Source organism: Benincasa hispida, chromosome 3 (genome assembly GCF_027475165.1).
Source record: "Benincasa hispida cultivar pf3 chromosome 3, pf3_genome.v1.1, whole genome shotgun sequence".
Classification (NCBI taxonomy): Eukaryota; Viridiplantae; Streptophyta; class Magnoliopsida; order Cucurbitales; family Cucurbitaceae; genus Benincasa; species Benincasa hispida.
The window spans coordinates 29,019,157-29,034,953 of NC_143480.1; positions in this window are offsets into that span (position 1 = coordinate 29,019,157).

Below are 15,797 nucleotides of genomic sequence, written 5' to 3' on the forward strand. Positions count from 1 at the left end.
ATGCTTCATTAAGAACAACCCATTCTCGAATACTTACAATCCAAGCTATAAAAACCACCCAAATTTATTTGGGGGGAAATCAGTAGCCATATGCAGACCAACAATCAGAATATGAATAGAAGTGGACCACCTGGGTTCCACCAAGGACAACAGAGACATCAACAAATTCCAAGTTCATCGCAGTAGCCATCAACTTCATCATCCTCATTAGAAAATTTACTCAAAGAGTACATACAAAAGAACAAAGCCCTACTATAAAGTCAAGCATCGTTTATCAAGAATCTAGAACTCTAAGAGGGTCAACTTTCCAGAGAACTGAAAAATAGACTACAAGGAACCTTACCAAGTAATACAGAAGTTCCACACTCTATGGGGAACTTAGTTAAGGAGCGATGTCACAGGGTGACATTGAGAAGTGGGAAGCCATTAATGGAGACTTCCAAAATAAATAGCTCATCGATCAGATCAACCACCGAGAAGATTATCGATTTTTCTGACCAGAAACCCAATGATTAACAAATACAGAATTCGAAAGCACACAACTTGATGCAAAAGAACCAAGAAAGTGAGTGTAGAGAATCATCCATGAATGTGTCGACCTTAAATGCATCATCAAAGAAGCAATCACCGCCCCATCCACAAAGGTTAAAGAAAAAGAATGACAAAATCCAATTTCAGTGCTCCTTAGATGTGTTATCAACATTTCGTTGGTAGAAGTGTTGGAACGTATGCCATTATATGTGAAATTTTTTAAGATATACTCTCTAAGAAAATGAGGATTGGAAGATTTGAGACAGTGGCTCTGACACATGAATATAGCACCATGATACAAGAGAACATCCTAGCAAAGATGAAAAATCCTGAGAGTTTCACCATTCCTCGCTCCATTGAAGGTGTTGACATAGGGCAAACTCTATACGATCTAGGGGCTAGCATAAATTTGATGCCCATATTTGTCTTCAAGAAGTTAGGAATTGGAGAAATGAGACCAACCATAGTGACATTACAAATGGTGGATCGTTCTCTAGTACACCCTAGGAATAATTGAAGATGTACTAGTGAGAGTTGATAAATTTATCTTGCCCGTAGACTTCATAATCTTGGATTATGAAACAGATCGAGATGTGCCCATCATTTTGGGCAAACCATTCCTATCCACTGGGTGGACGCAAATTGACGAGCATGAGGGTGAAATAACAATGAGGGTAAATGGATAAGAAGTAAAATTGAGCATCCTCAAGGCGTTGGAATACCCGAATGAAATGAACCCATGTCAAACAATTGATGCAGAAGACGATTGGCCATGTGAAACAAATCTTGAAGGTGATATTGAAGATGAAGAAAGTGAAGTCGACATAAAGCTCTCTGACACATGTTATGCGGTGAAAGTAATTCAGATGGACTTTGAGCCTCTGGACTTAGGTGACTGAGAGAATAAGGTTAAACCTTTGCTGGAGCAGTCGCCTGCATTGGAAATTAAAATTCTTCCTACTCATTTAAAGTATGCCTTTTCTCGATGAAGGAGAAGCTTTTCTTGTTATTATCTTAGCTACGCTCACTCCAAACAATGAACAAACCCTTCTAAAAGTTTGAAGAAATACATCTGAGCCATTTGATGGACTCTCACAAATGTAAAGAGAATCAACCCTTTACATTGCATGCACAAGATAAGGCTTGAAGAAGGAAGTGAGAGCTCAATTGAACATCGACGCAGACTTAACCCTATGATGAAGGAAGTGGTGGAAAAGAAAATAATCAAGTGGTTGGATGCATGAATAAGCTTCCCCATTTTTGATAGTTAATGGATGAGTTTATTCCAGTGTGTGCCAAAGAAAGGAGGAATCACTGTGGTGGCAGATCAGAACAACAAATTGATACCCCACTCAAACTGTCACCAAGTGGAGAATGTGCATGGATTACAGGAAATTGAATGCAACAATCAAGAAGAACCATTTCCCATTACCATTTATTGATTAGACGATTGATAGACTAGCAAAAAAGGACTTCTTTTGGATGGATATTTGAGATACAACCAGATATTGATAACATCAGAAGACTAAGAAAAAACCACATTCACATGCCCTTATGGGATATTCGCCTTTTGGCACATGCCCTTTGGGTTGTACAATGTGTCAGACACCTTTTAAAGGTGCATGATGGCCATTTTTTCTGACTATGAAGAAGAATTAGTTGAGATATTCATGGATGATTTCTCAGTGTTTGAAAAATCCTATAAGTCTTTCCTAGCTAACCTTGAGCTAGTGTTGTGGAGGTGTGAAGATACCAACTTAGTACTGAATTAGAAAAAATGTCATTTCATGATAAATGAGGGGATTATGCTCGGACACAAGGTATCTAAACATGGTTTAGAGGTTAATAAAGCCAAAATTGAAGTTGTGAGAAAATTACCTCCTCCAACAAGTGTGAAGGCATTGAGAAGTTTCCTAGGCCACACCAACTTCTATTGCAGGTTTATAATTTTCAAAGATAGCACGTCCGCTGAGCATGTTACTTGAAGTAAATAAAACCTTTGTTTTTTATGATAATTGTTTACAGGCATTCGAAACATTGAAGCAAGAATTAGTTACAACATCTATCTTAATCACGTTGGATTGGTCGTTTCCCTTTGAATTAATGTGCAATGCGAGTAGGTGTTGCTCTAGTTCAGTGCAAAGATAAAATTATTCACCCTATCGCATATGGCAGCAAAACTCTCAATGAAGCGCAAGAAATTACACAACCATTGAGAAAAGAACTATTGGTAATGATATTTATTGTAGAAAATTTCAAAGCCCATTTATTGGTGACAAAAGTCATCATTTAAATCAACCACTCTACAATCAAATACTTGATGAGTAAGAAGGATGCAATATCCCAATTGATCAAGTGGATTTTGTCATTGCAGGAGTTTGATACGAAGATTATTGATATAAGGGGTACAAAGTGCCAGATCATTTATCTCGTCTTGAGAATACCGAAGTTGATTGCATGTAACCAGAAGTTAACGCATGCTTTCCTGATGAAGTAGTGTTGAAGATTGATGACTTTTCTCTTGGGTTGTATGTCCTAAAACTCGCAGTTTGTAATCTTTAAACTTATTCTATTTGCAATAAAAATTGTTACTGAGGTTTATTCAATAAAGTTGTTATTGAATGTGTAAATTGCACTTGCAGAACCCCGAGCAATAGTATGAATACTTGAACTTCATATAGAGATATTAAAGTAGATCAAGTTTGAGTATATAGCCAAAATGGTATATAAGTATAGGGATGGGGTTGGGTGCCTTATATTGGAAATACTGTGAATGCGACCCACTTTGTATATGATACAAACGATTGATGTTGAAATCATTCATGTAAAGACATGCGAGCAAGGGCACCCTATGCAAAAGATGTTTGCATAAAACTAGACCATGAAAAAGTCACTTTTTTTTTATAATACGGTTTACAATTAAAACTAACTAGTTCAAATCAATAACCTAAGGTAATTCAACCTCAATCCTGAATTAACTATGGACTTCTGTTTACTCGGAATTATCCTTTAATCTGCATGGTGAGAGTGGCTCATCAACGTTGACTCAATAAGTCTCCTATTTTAGGGATAAGACTGGGTAGATAGCTGGGGACATTGTCCTGCAAGATGGAATTCACTCCTATCCAATTTCAGGATTAGCAGATAGGTCATTTCTTTAAGTACTGACTCTTAGTCTTGAACAAAATGTCCCACCCTCTCTATGACTAAGAGGGACTCGGTTTATTGGTAAGACTATAAACCAATTGTTCATTAAAGGATTAATGGAGACTTGAGGGACAAGATGTATTACAGGGGTAAAATAGCAATTTTGACTCAGCTGTAACTACGAACAACCTGTGAAGGATCGACTTACTGATTATAGTTAAAACAAGTGGACAAAAAGATATCTACAGTGAGTAAAGTACAACTATTGGGTTTTAATGAAGTGTCCCAGTAGTTAAGGAATGTTGGTTAATTTGGTTAAAAGAGTTTAGCCAATTGATCTTAGATCGTTGGAGCTCATGATCTATAGGTTCATTAGATTCCTCTACTAGCTCATAAATGGATTAAACCTTAGAATAGTGTGTTGAGAGAATTTGAAATGTTCAAATTCGAATTGGGTTTGGAATTTTATATACGTTATAATTGATGTTTAATTATCGAATTAAACAAAATTTGAGAGTTGAAAATATTTAAATACGATTTAAATATTAAATATATGAATAGTGATTCATATTTGAATTAGGTATTTTATTAATTTAATATTTGATATTAAATTAATGAATTAAATTATTTATTTATTTATTTATTTATTTATAAATTATTATTAAATTTTAGTTTTTCTCAAATTTCAATTAATTTAATTTGGTTAAATTAAATAGAAAAATGAATAAATAAATTGGATAGTGGGTTTCTCCCACATCATCCATTTCATAAACACCTAATCAAAATTATTTAGTGGATTTGTGTGTGTCAATTTGTGGTTTAATTGATTTGCATGTTAGTTTTCTATAAAATAGTTAATTTTATTCAGGTAAGGGTGAATGTAAAAAAAAAAAAAAAAAAAAAAATCACAAATTGAAGAAAAAATTTTGTTTTGAAGTTTTCTGTACATTACCTTTCCAACTCGAAAATTCATCCAAATTCTTACTCAATTTGAATACCACCATCCAACCTAGGGCCAAGAGAATAGTTGAGAAGTTCTTGTGGTAGTCTATATCAAGTTTTCAAGAAGAAATTTGCAATAGATTGGAGCAATCAATGAGTTCTTCAAAAATTGTGCTCTAAACCCTAATTTTGAATAATATGAACTAGTATGTTTAATCCATGAAATTAGTGTAATTAGAGTATTTTTTTTATCCAAATTACTTGCACTTTCATGCTCGTAACTCTTTCATTTACACCATGGTACATGGACATAGTAAACTTCTTAGCATGCAAGCAATTTCCTGAGGAGTATAATTTGCAACAGAAAAAGAAGTTGATGCATGAATGCAAATTCTATTACTGGAATGAGTCTCATTTATACAAGCGTGGACTTGACCACATTTTCAGGCAGTGTGTTCCTGAAAGTGCATACTACTACATATTATCCCAATGTCATGAATCACCTTTTGGAGGCCATTTTGGAGGGGAGCAAACGACTACTAAGGTCCTTCACTGTGAGTATTATTGGCCCACATTGTTCAAGGATGCCAGAGAATTTTCGATGAAATGCGACAGACAAATGGACGAAGAAGGTAAGGTGTATGGTGTACATCATAGGATTGCACGCATATCATATACAGACAAATGAACAAAGTTGAAATTTTCAACCGCGAGATCAAATTATTCTTGAGAAAGTTATCAACACAACTTGCAAGGACTAGGTGCAAAAGCTAGATGAAGCGTTTTAGGCCTACATATAAGACACCGATTAGGATGCTTCTTATGCGTTGGTATTTGGTAAAGCCTATCATTTGCCATTAAAGCTAGAGCATAAAGCCTATTGGGCCACCAAGACGCTAAATCTTGATCTGAGTGCAGCTGGAGACGCGAGGAAACTACAATTGAATGAACCAAACAAATGGAGACTTCAAGCTTATGAAAATGCAAAGATATGCAAAGAAAGAACGAAGAGTCGACATGATCAACGCATCAGTAAGAAAACTTTCTTTGTAGGCAAAAAAGTTTTTCTATTTAACTCTTGATTGTATTTGTTTATAGGAAAATTGAAATCAAAATGGTCAAAACCTTTTGTTATCAAAGAAATCTCCCCTCATGGAGCTGTTGAACTGATAAAAAAATATGACACAAATATGTTTAAAGTTAATAGGCAAAGAATCAAGCCGTATCATGGAGGCGATGTTGACCGCAAGAAAGTCTCCATTGATCTTGGAAAGCCCGAATGAAGGAGAATGAATGGTCCTTGCAGCGACAATGATAACATCTCACTAGGGACACGTCCTAACTTTTTGTCTTTACATTACTACTTTGCTTTCTTAGTTTCATGTTTTCTTTAATTTATTTGAATTTCTTGAGTTTTGTGAAATTTAGATGCTTTTAAATAGGTTGTGATGAATTATGTTTGGTATCTTTGAACTTAAAATTTTTCGAAAAAACAAACTAGAGTTGCATTAAGTGCGGGATGCGTTGAGTAATACTTCATCGAATCTAAAACACTAACTGCAACTAAGGGTACCCAAAGGTTTTATAACCATTAATGGAATTTGAAGTGAAAGCGTCATATGCGCCGCCTGACATACATTCCATTAGGTGTTATCAATGCGCCTTCATGACACTAATGTCATCATCCAAATCACGTGCCCACTAACCTCTATAAAACCCCTTCCCCTCATCTTCTTCCTCTTTCTTTTTCCCCAAAATTCGATTTTAGCTCTCTGAAACTCTCTCGTTCTCGTTGTCTTCCAATACTAATCTGACGAGCTTTCAACCTTTCCCTTTGATCATCTTACCCTATGTCTACTTCACAACAACTAATGGAAGGCTAGGAAAAAGCACCAAGACCTTCTCTGCCCAACCTTCTTCGTCAAACCCAAGAACAACTTCCTCATCTTCTCAGTCCCCTCGACATCAGCTTCGATTAGCTATTTCGGCGAGGTGGGCTCCATCCATTTTTTTCTCAAACACAAACTACCCAACAGATTTGCTCAGTCATTCGTCCTAACCCTGTTCGTTGGAGATTCCATCCATTCGACCTTCAGCCCTTTCATTAAACATCCAACCCTCTCCTCAAATCGGCCCCTCCCCTTGAAGGAAATCAGACATGAGGATTTCCATGAGCAACGGAATGATCGTTCCAAATTCTATTTGAAATTGAACACAAACAATTACAGTCAAGAAACGGAAACTAACCGGTCATGCATAAAATGAAATTATAGCATGCTTTACATGATAATCAAGGGATTAAGCATACCTTTGAAGACTCATCTTCACAGTCCCTTGATCCCGAACGCTCGTTCAATCTCCAAGACTTCAACACAAGAACGCTCGAACGTAGCGACTGCAACACAGCACGATCAATCAGCAACGACCATACAAACACCACAAACTCAACGAACGGCCTCCAAAACCTCGACCTTAGTCGAGTTGAGTAAGACACCACCACAATGGCTACCTTGGTAATCTCGGTGGGAGAATCCAGAAGTGGGGGCTTTGTGTGAACTTGGTTAAAGGAAGAGACCGGAGGAATAACAATCGTGTAAATGATTGAGCAAGTGGGAGATGACAGAAGTCTATCCTATAGACGAATGACTAATCGTTTAACAAATGCTCCGCGATCATTTAGCTAAGGACCAACTGAGTGAACTATCGTGTAGTGTCACTCCGCGATCGTTTACTCTCTCTTCAGCTATCGTTCAGTGAATCTTATTCACTTGATAGCGATTTCGTAAGTTTTCTTTCCGAGAATGGAAAATCTCAAATCTTCTAATAAATTTAAGAATTTTTTTTTCCTTTTATCTCACGGTTACCATGAAACCACCATAACCTCCTACTCAATTGGATATTAGAGAAAAAATAATAATTATCCAATAATTAATATTATTATAAATATATGTGATAACCAACTTACCATATTATATTTATAACCTATAGTTTTAATATTTCATCTCATGAAACATATAAACCATAGTTCTTTTTCTATTTCATGGTAGTTAATATAAATCTCATTTACATTAATCCTCCACTTGATGTATCTCATACATCACACCGATCATATCATATTTCGAATTTTCTCTTGTCAATTTGAATATTTCAAATCAACACCAAGAACTAATTCTTAACATGAATCCATTGAGCTACCAAGGGGACCTTATGGACCTGTAGCTTAAAGCTCCTACGATACATGAATAACTGACTAAACTCTTTAGTCACGGGATCCACCATTCATTAACTGCCAGGAACTCCACTAAAGATCGATAGTTGCACTCTTCTTACTACATATATATTATGTGTTCATATCAACCAATCAACAGTGCGATAACCCTTCACAGATTGCTCATAAGTACAGCTGGGCCAATAATCGTTATGCCTCTATAGTTACATCTAACTCCTGATCCCTCTAATGAATATAAGTCATAGTCCTACTATAACCAAGTCCTCTCTTCCAAAGAGAATTTATGGCCACTATGTTCAAGACCCGGAATCAGCCCTTAAGGGAGCAATCTATCTACTTACCCCTGCTTCGGGGAAGGAGTGAATTCCATCTTGTGTAACTGAGTTCCCAACTCCCAAATCAGATAAGTCCCCAAAAAGGTAGGCATGTTGAGTTAACAATTTGGCCACTCTCACCCATACTAATCAAATGACCGCCCTCAAAGCCAAGAGTTCCCAAAACACACAAAATTGAGGTCATGTCACCTATGGTCGTTTAGATGAGATGTAAGTCTCAAGTATCAACGGCGTTATATACAGAGAATAGTCATCTCGTGGTCTGGTCTTATACAAACTCTTTGTATAGGACACCCCTGCTCGCATGTCTCCACATAAATGGTCAGGATCTACCATTTGTAGTAGTTCACAACACTTGCAAACCTCTACAAAGCGGGTCATATTCGTAGTGTCACCAGGATCAGGTATCCCTCTTTAATCCTTATACTACAGACCTTTTTAGGTTATCACTTAAGGCATGATCCACTTGTATATCTCATATACATACTTAAGTTTTCATACAATAACCATGGAGCTTTGCTTATTGGATATGAGTAAATGCCAAATAAAATAACTCTTATTTTATTCATAACAATGTGTACAGTTTACAAACTACGAGACTGCGGGAGAATTAGGACACCAATCTCAACACCTCTACCCTACGACCAACTGTCCTTGTTAACCTTAAACCATTGGAGAAAATTTTCCCTCATAAATCAGCCATGTCGAGCTCTTCATCACCACATGAAGGCAAAAATCAAACTAAGCCATCCACCGTGAGACTCACTGCAGAACCAAGCAAGGAGAAGGTCCACCCCAACAGCCCTGATGTATACGATGTTATGTACTAGACCTAACATCTATTATGCAGTCGGAATAGTCAATAAATATTAGTCTAATCCAAGATTTGACCACTGGACCATCGTTAAGAATATCCTCAAGTATCTTCAGAGAATGAGGGACTACATGCTTATGTATGGATCTAAGGATTTAATCCTTACAGGATACATGGACTTTTATTTCCAGACTGATAGAGATTCTATGAAATCCACTTCAAGATCAATGTTTACTCTTAATGGAGGGGCTGTAGTCTAAAGGAGCACCAAGCAGGGGTGTATTACCGACTCCACTATGGAGGCTGAGTATGTAGCAGCTTGTGAAGCTGTCAAGAAAGCTGTGTGGCTCAGGAAATTCCTGACTGATTTGGAAATGGTTCCAGACATGTCAAAGCTCATCACGCTTTATTGTGATAATAGTGGTGATGTGGCTAATTCTCGAGAGCCTAGTAGTCACAAACACGGGAAGGACATCGCGGAAGTATCATCTCATTCAAGAAATTGTGTATTGAGGGGACGTGATCATCACACAGATGGCTTCGACGCACAACATTGTTGATCCATTTATGAAGGCCCTCACAACTAAGGTGTTTGAGGGTCATCTGTAGAGTATGGGTCTACGAGACATGCCATATCTAGTCTAAGGCAAGTGGGAGATTTTGTACTTGGCATGTATTATGCCTTAGTTTCTTGTTTTGTGTACTTTTGTATTAGTATGACTTTTATGATGTACACCCCACTAGCTTTAGAAGTGGGAGATTGTTGGGGTTAATGCCTTAAATCTCGGGGGTCCATAGTTTGTAATTATATTGTACAAACAGTTTATTTATTTAATAAAATCTGAGTTATTTTATTTGACATATTGATAACTTGTAGAAATACAAGTTATTTATGCCACCTTATCTAGATATTGTGGCCAAAAGTTAGTAAATATGCGCCAATTGTATGAAGATTAGCTTAGAATTACAATAATTATAAATGAGCACAATTACACCCACTAATACCATAAAGATGGAAGACAAGCCAAATTCTTTACTCTGTTTTGTAGGAAACCAAGTCACCGCTTGCGCTCAAGGCTCATGAGAAACTGATCAACGCATCTCTGTCACATTGCGCCCATCAATCAACAATGAAGAGACGATCACCGTAATGGCGGCGCAATGCGACAGTCGATCCAGAGCTAACTTTCAACCGCATGCGGTAATAAAAACAACACCGCATGTGAAATCACGATCGAAAGATGCAACTGGGCAATGCAAAAGCGGAGGATTGAGACACGTGTACAACTAATGGTTGTGCAGAATTGACGGTCTGATTGCATAACAGAAGGAATAATATCCCTCCATCTTCGGAATTACCATAACCATCAGTGGGGACCACAAGGCCGGAGTCAAAGACCTGCACCTATAAATACCCCATAGATTTCAGAGAAAAGTATGCTACTTGATACGGGGCTAAGTGCTGCTAAATTGTTGAGAGAAAAGGCTGAGCTGAGTGCTTAAGTGAAGAAATCTGGGAAGAAGATGAGATAAGGCCAAGAGGTGAATCTCAGATCTAATCTGCTGAATACTTGATCGAAAGCTCTGTGCATAGATCTCTGCTACCGGTGGAGCAAGCCTGAGAGGGAAGCTCTCCCTACCATCAAATCCATCTTATCCGGTAAGCAGATCTCCATCGAATCAGTGCCAAGACATTGGCACTTGTTTGTATCTTTTCTATCTCTTTCATCGTTGTATTTCACTTTCTCTTTAACTTTTCATTCACACACCATGTTTCAAATGCTTAATAGATATATTAAATGTTTCGATAGCTTTCATATACCATTCTCTGTCTATTTATGTTCCTCCATTAATCATTTTCTCCATGATGTCTTTTTAATCCCCTAATAGTTAATATGAATCAAACAAGTACTTAATTTGTGTTAAAGATATAAAATGCGTTTAACTAAGGCATGCTAGACGGCATCTTCACCTGTGAGAGCAGAAATGAAGATGCCATTCTGATCTATCAAGAGAGGGTTAGAAGAATGCGTTAACTAAAGAAAGTAGTACTTCCAGACATGGAAGCAACCTTGCATTCATTACATTATTCTCTGTTTCACCACAGACATGTGGGAGCGTGGCCGATCACTGAAAGGTGTACGCCAAGAAAAGAGCGGAACAGTATTTCTAGCTTCAACGCAATTGAGAACTTGTGCTGTTTATATTATTTATCTTTCTCTTTCTATTCTGTTCATAAGACTTGTCGCCGAATTCCATATCTTTGCATAACTTTCATAGCCAGCCTTGACCCCAGCACTTGTAACATGAAGCCTGTATCTTGTATCATCTAGCTTAGGTTTACTGTATTTCATTTTATTATTGCATTTTTACTGCTTTACTTTACTTGACCGCAATTTTAATACTTGTATAAACACATCTTTTTAGATTGAAAAACCTGGTTGCATATATCATGAACATATCACAATAACCTAAAACAGTCCCTGAGTTCGACCTCGAATCACACCGAGAAACTTGCGGTGGAATTACACTTGGTTCCATCGTAAGGAAACTTGTGACAACGCATGGCATACTACGTGAACATCCATAATTAACGCATATCTAGTAGTAGTATCGCATCATTTCGAGCATAGAACATCATCAATTATACCTATCAATGATTCATCAACAAGTTTATGGTGTCGTTGTCAAGGACTTGTTAATGGTTTATTGTTTGAGTGTGTTTTTGGTATTTTGTAGGACAGATCTCATTGTACTGGTTGTTCAACGTGGAGAGCAGTTTGACAGTTTATGAGTCCTGGTGCTGAACCGAAATTCGAAGCTGACCCTAAGATCGAGCGTACTTTCCGTGCAAGAGCACGTCAGAAGCGAATTAGGCAAAAGAAGGCAGCCAGCATGACGGACAACAATGATAATGCGGTACTGGTTGCAAACCAAGGGGATGTTCGACCGGCTCAGGATCTTGTTTTCCTGGCGGCTGATCACAAAATCCCAATGCATAATTATGCGGCACTCAATTTGTATGATTTTTTGCCTGGAATCTTAAGGTCGACTATGGAAGAGAATGCGCGTTTCGAGATTAAGCCAGTCATGCTGCAGATGATTCAAAACACCAGGCAGTTCGGAGGTCTACAAGGTGAAGACCCACATGCCCATCTGACCACTTTTTCGAGATGTGCGGCAATTTTTCCTTACCTGGCATGACCCTGGAGAATATAAGACTGTATCTGTTCCCTTACTCCTTGAAGGATGAGGCTAAGAGGTGGGCTTACTCACTTAAGCCAAATGAAATCACTTCATGGGATCAACTGGTAGAGCAGTTCATGAAGAAGTTCTTCCCACCTGCCGTCAATGCAAGGCGACGAAAGGATGTGTTGAACTTCGAACAGATGGAGAATGAGACCCTAAGCACTGCCTGGGTGCGATTTAGGAGACTGATGAAAAACGACCCGCATATTGGGATCCCCGATTGCGTCTTGATGGAAACGTTTTATAATGGCCTGAACAGAGTAATGCAGGCTGTTGTTGATGCCTCCGCGGCAGGAGGTTTTATGGATAAGACATACACAGAGGCTAAAGTCATCCTTAACTGCATCTTGCGGAATATGGATGGCTGGATCGACGATGGATATGGAGGCTGAGGCACCGAGGGAAGGAAAAGTGAAACAGCCATTGTCCTTGTAGAGACAATGACCACGTTGGCTGCGCAAATGGCCGTGGGGACCTCGATCCTCCAGTCAATGGCTACAACCAAGGAGCCATTGCTCCACAATCAGCGCAACCCGCTGCACCGGCTCAAATGGCTACAATCAGTTGCGTCAATTGTGGAGGGGCTCACGGAGCTGACGTGTGCACATTGAACCTTCAGCAAGTGTGTGCTATCTAGAACAACCCCTTCAGCAATACCTATAATCTGAGCTGGAAGAGCCATCCTAACTTCGGTTGGGGAGGCAATTCCAACCAAGGGGGGCCAGATTTTTGCCCGTTGGAAAGTTCGTGCACAAAAATTGAGCCCCGGGGCACCTCCACGGGCCCGATAGCCGATTGGGGCACCAAACAAGCTTCGTTCCCAAAACCGTCTGCGCGCACGTCTTTTTCTCATCGTTATGAACCCCTGGTTCTGTTTTCAGATTTTTCGCCCGCTGGAAAGTGTACTCATAAAAATTGGGCCCCGGGCACCCCTGCGAGGGTCGATAGTCATTTGCGGCACCAGACGAGCTCCGTTCCCAAAACCGTGTGCGCGCACGGCTTTTTCGCATCGTTCTGAACCCTTGGGTCCGTTTTTAGATTTTTCGCTGGCCGAAAATTTCGCGCACAAACATTGGGCCCTGGGGCACCCCCGCCGAACCCGATAATCGTTTGGGGCACCAAACGAGCTCCGTTCCTAAAACCGTCCACGCACACGGCTTTTTCTCATCGTTCTGAACCCCTGGGTCCGTTTTAAGATTTTCGCCCACCGGAGAGTTCGGGCAATAAAATTGGCCCCCGGGGCACATTCGTGGGGCTCGATAGCCGTATGGGGCATCAAACAAGCTCTGTGCCCAAAACATTATGTGCGCACGGCTTTTTCTCATCATTCTGAAACCCTGGGTCTGTTTTCAAATTTTCGCCTGCCGGAAAGTTCGCGCACAAAAATTGGGCCCCGAGGCACCCCTGATAGGTCCGATAGCCGTTTGGGGCACCAAACGAGCTCCGTTCCCAAAACTGTCTTCGTGCATGGCTTTTTCTCATCATTCTGAACCCTTAGGTCCATTTTCAGATTTTCGTCCGTCGGAAAATTCGCGCACAAAAATTGGGCCCGGGAAACTCCGCTGGGCCCGATAGCCCTTTTTGGCACCAAACGAGCTTCGTTACCAAAATTTTCTGCGCATGGATTTTTCTCATCGTTCTGAACCCCTGGGTCCGTTTTCAAATTTTCGCCCACCGGAAAATTTGCGCACAAAAATTGGGCCCCGGGACACCCCGCTAGGCCCGATAGCCGTTTTTGGCACCAAACAAGCTTCGTTACCAAAACTGTCTGCGCACACGACTTTTTCTCATCGTTCTGAACCCCTGGGTTCGTTTTCAGATTTTCGCCCACCGAATAGTTCGCGCAGAAAAATTGGGCCCCAAGGCACCCCCGTCGGGCTTAGCCGTTTGGGGCACCAAACGAGCTCTGTTCCCAAAACTGCCTGCGTGTACGACTTTTTCTCATCGTTCTGAACCCCTGGGTCCGTTTACAGATTTTCGCCCGCCGAAAAGTATGTGTACAAAAATTGGGCCCCGGGGCACCCCGCCGGAGCCGATAGCCATTTGGGGCACCAAACGAGCTCTATTCCCAATGTCTGCACACACGGCTTTTTCTCATCATTCTGAACCCCTGGGTCCGTTTTCAGACTTTTGCCCCTCGGAAAGTTCACGCACAAAAATTGGGCCTCGGGGTACCCCCGCTGGCCACAATAGCCGTTTGGGGCACCAAACGAGCTTTGTTCACAAAACCGTCTGTGCGCATAGCTTTTTCTCATCGTTCTGAACCCCAGGGTCTGTTTTTATATTTTCGCCCAGCGGAAAGTACGCGCACAAAAATTGGGCCCCGGGGCACCCCCGCTGGTTACAATAGCCGTTTGGGGTACCAGACGAGCTCCATTCTAAAAACCGTATGCGCACACGACTTTTTCTCATAGTTCTGAACCCTTGGGTCCGTTTTCAATTTTTTGCCCACAGGAAAGTTCGCGCACAAAAATTGGCCCCCAGGGTACCCCGCCGGGCACGATAGCCGATTGGAGCACCAAACAAGCTCAGTTCCCAAAATCGTCTATGCGAACGACTTTTTCTCATCGTTCTGAACCCCTGAGTCTATTTTTAGATTTTCGCCCGCCGGAAAGTTCGCACACAAAAATTAGGCCCCGGGACACCCATGCCGAGCCCGATAGTCGTTTAGGGCACCAAACGAGCTCCGTTCCCAAAACCGTCTGTGCGCACGGCTTTTTCTCATCGTTCTGAACCCCTGGGTTCGTTTTTAGATTTTTCGCCCGCCGAAAGTTCACGCACAAAAATTGGGTCCCATGGCACTCCCCCCCGAGTCCGATAGCCGTTTGGGGCACCAAACGAACTCCGTTCCCAAAACCATCTGCGTGCACGGTTCCTTGTTCTGAACCCCTGGGTTTATTTTCAGATTTTCGCCCGCCGAAAAATTCACGCACAAAAATTGGACCCCGGGACACCCCCGCCAGGCCCGATAGCCGATTGGGGCACCAAATGAGCTCCATTCCCAAAACCATCTACGCGCATGTATTTTTCTCATCGTTCTGAACCCCTTGTTCCGTTTTCAGATTTTTCGCCCATCGGAAAGATCGCACACAAAAATTGGGCCCCGGGGTACCCCCGCGGGGGCCGATAGCCGTTTGCAGCACCAAACGAGCTCCGTTCCAAAAACCGTCTGCACGCACGACTTTTTTGCATCGTTCTGAACCCCTGGGTCTGTTTTCAGATTTTTCGCCCGCCGAAAAGTTCGCGCATAACATTGAGCCTCGGGGAACCCTCACCAGGCCTGATAACCGTTTGGGGCACCAAACGAGCTCTGTTCCCAAAACCATCTGCGCGCACCGCTTTTTCTCATCGTTCTGAACCCCTGGGTCCATTTTTCGATTTTTGCCCGCCGAAAAGTTCGGCCACAAAAATTGGTCCCCGGGGTTCCCCACTGGGCTCGATAGCCATTTGAGGCACCAAAAAAGCTCTGTTTCGAAAGTCGTCTGCGCGAACGGTTTTTTCTCATCATTCTGAACCCCTTGGTTTGTTTTTTCAGATTTTCGCCCGCTGG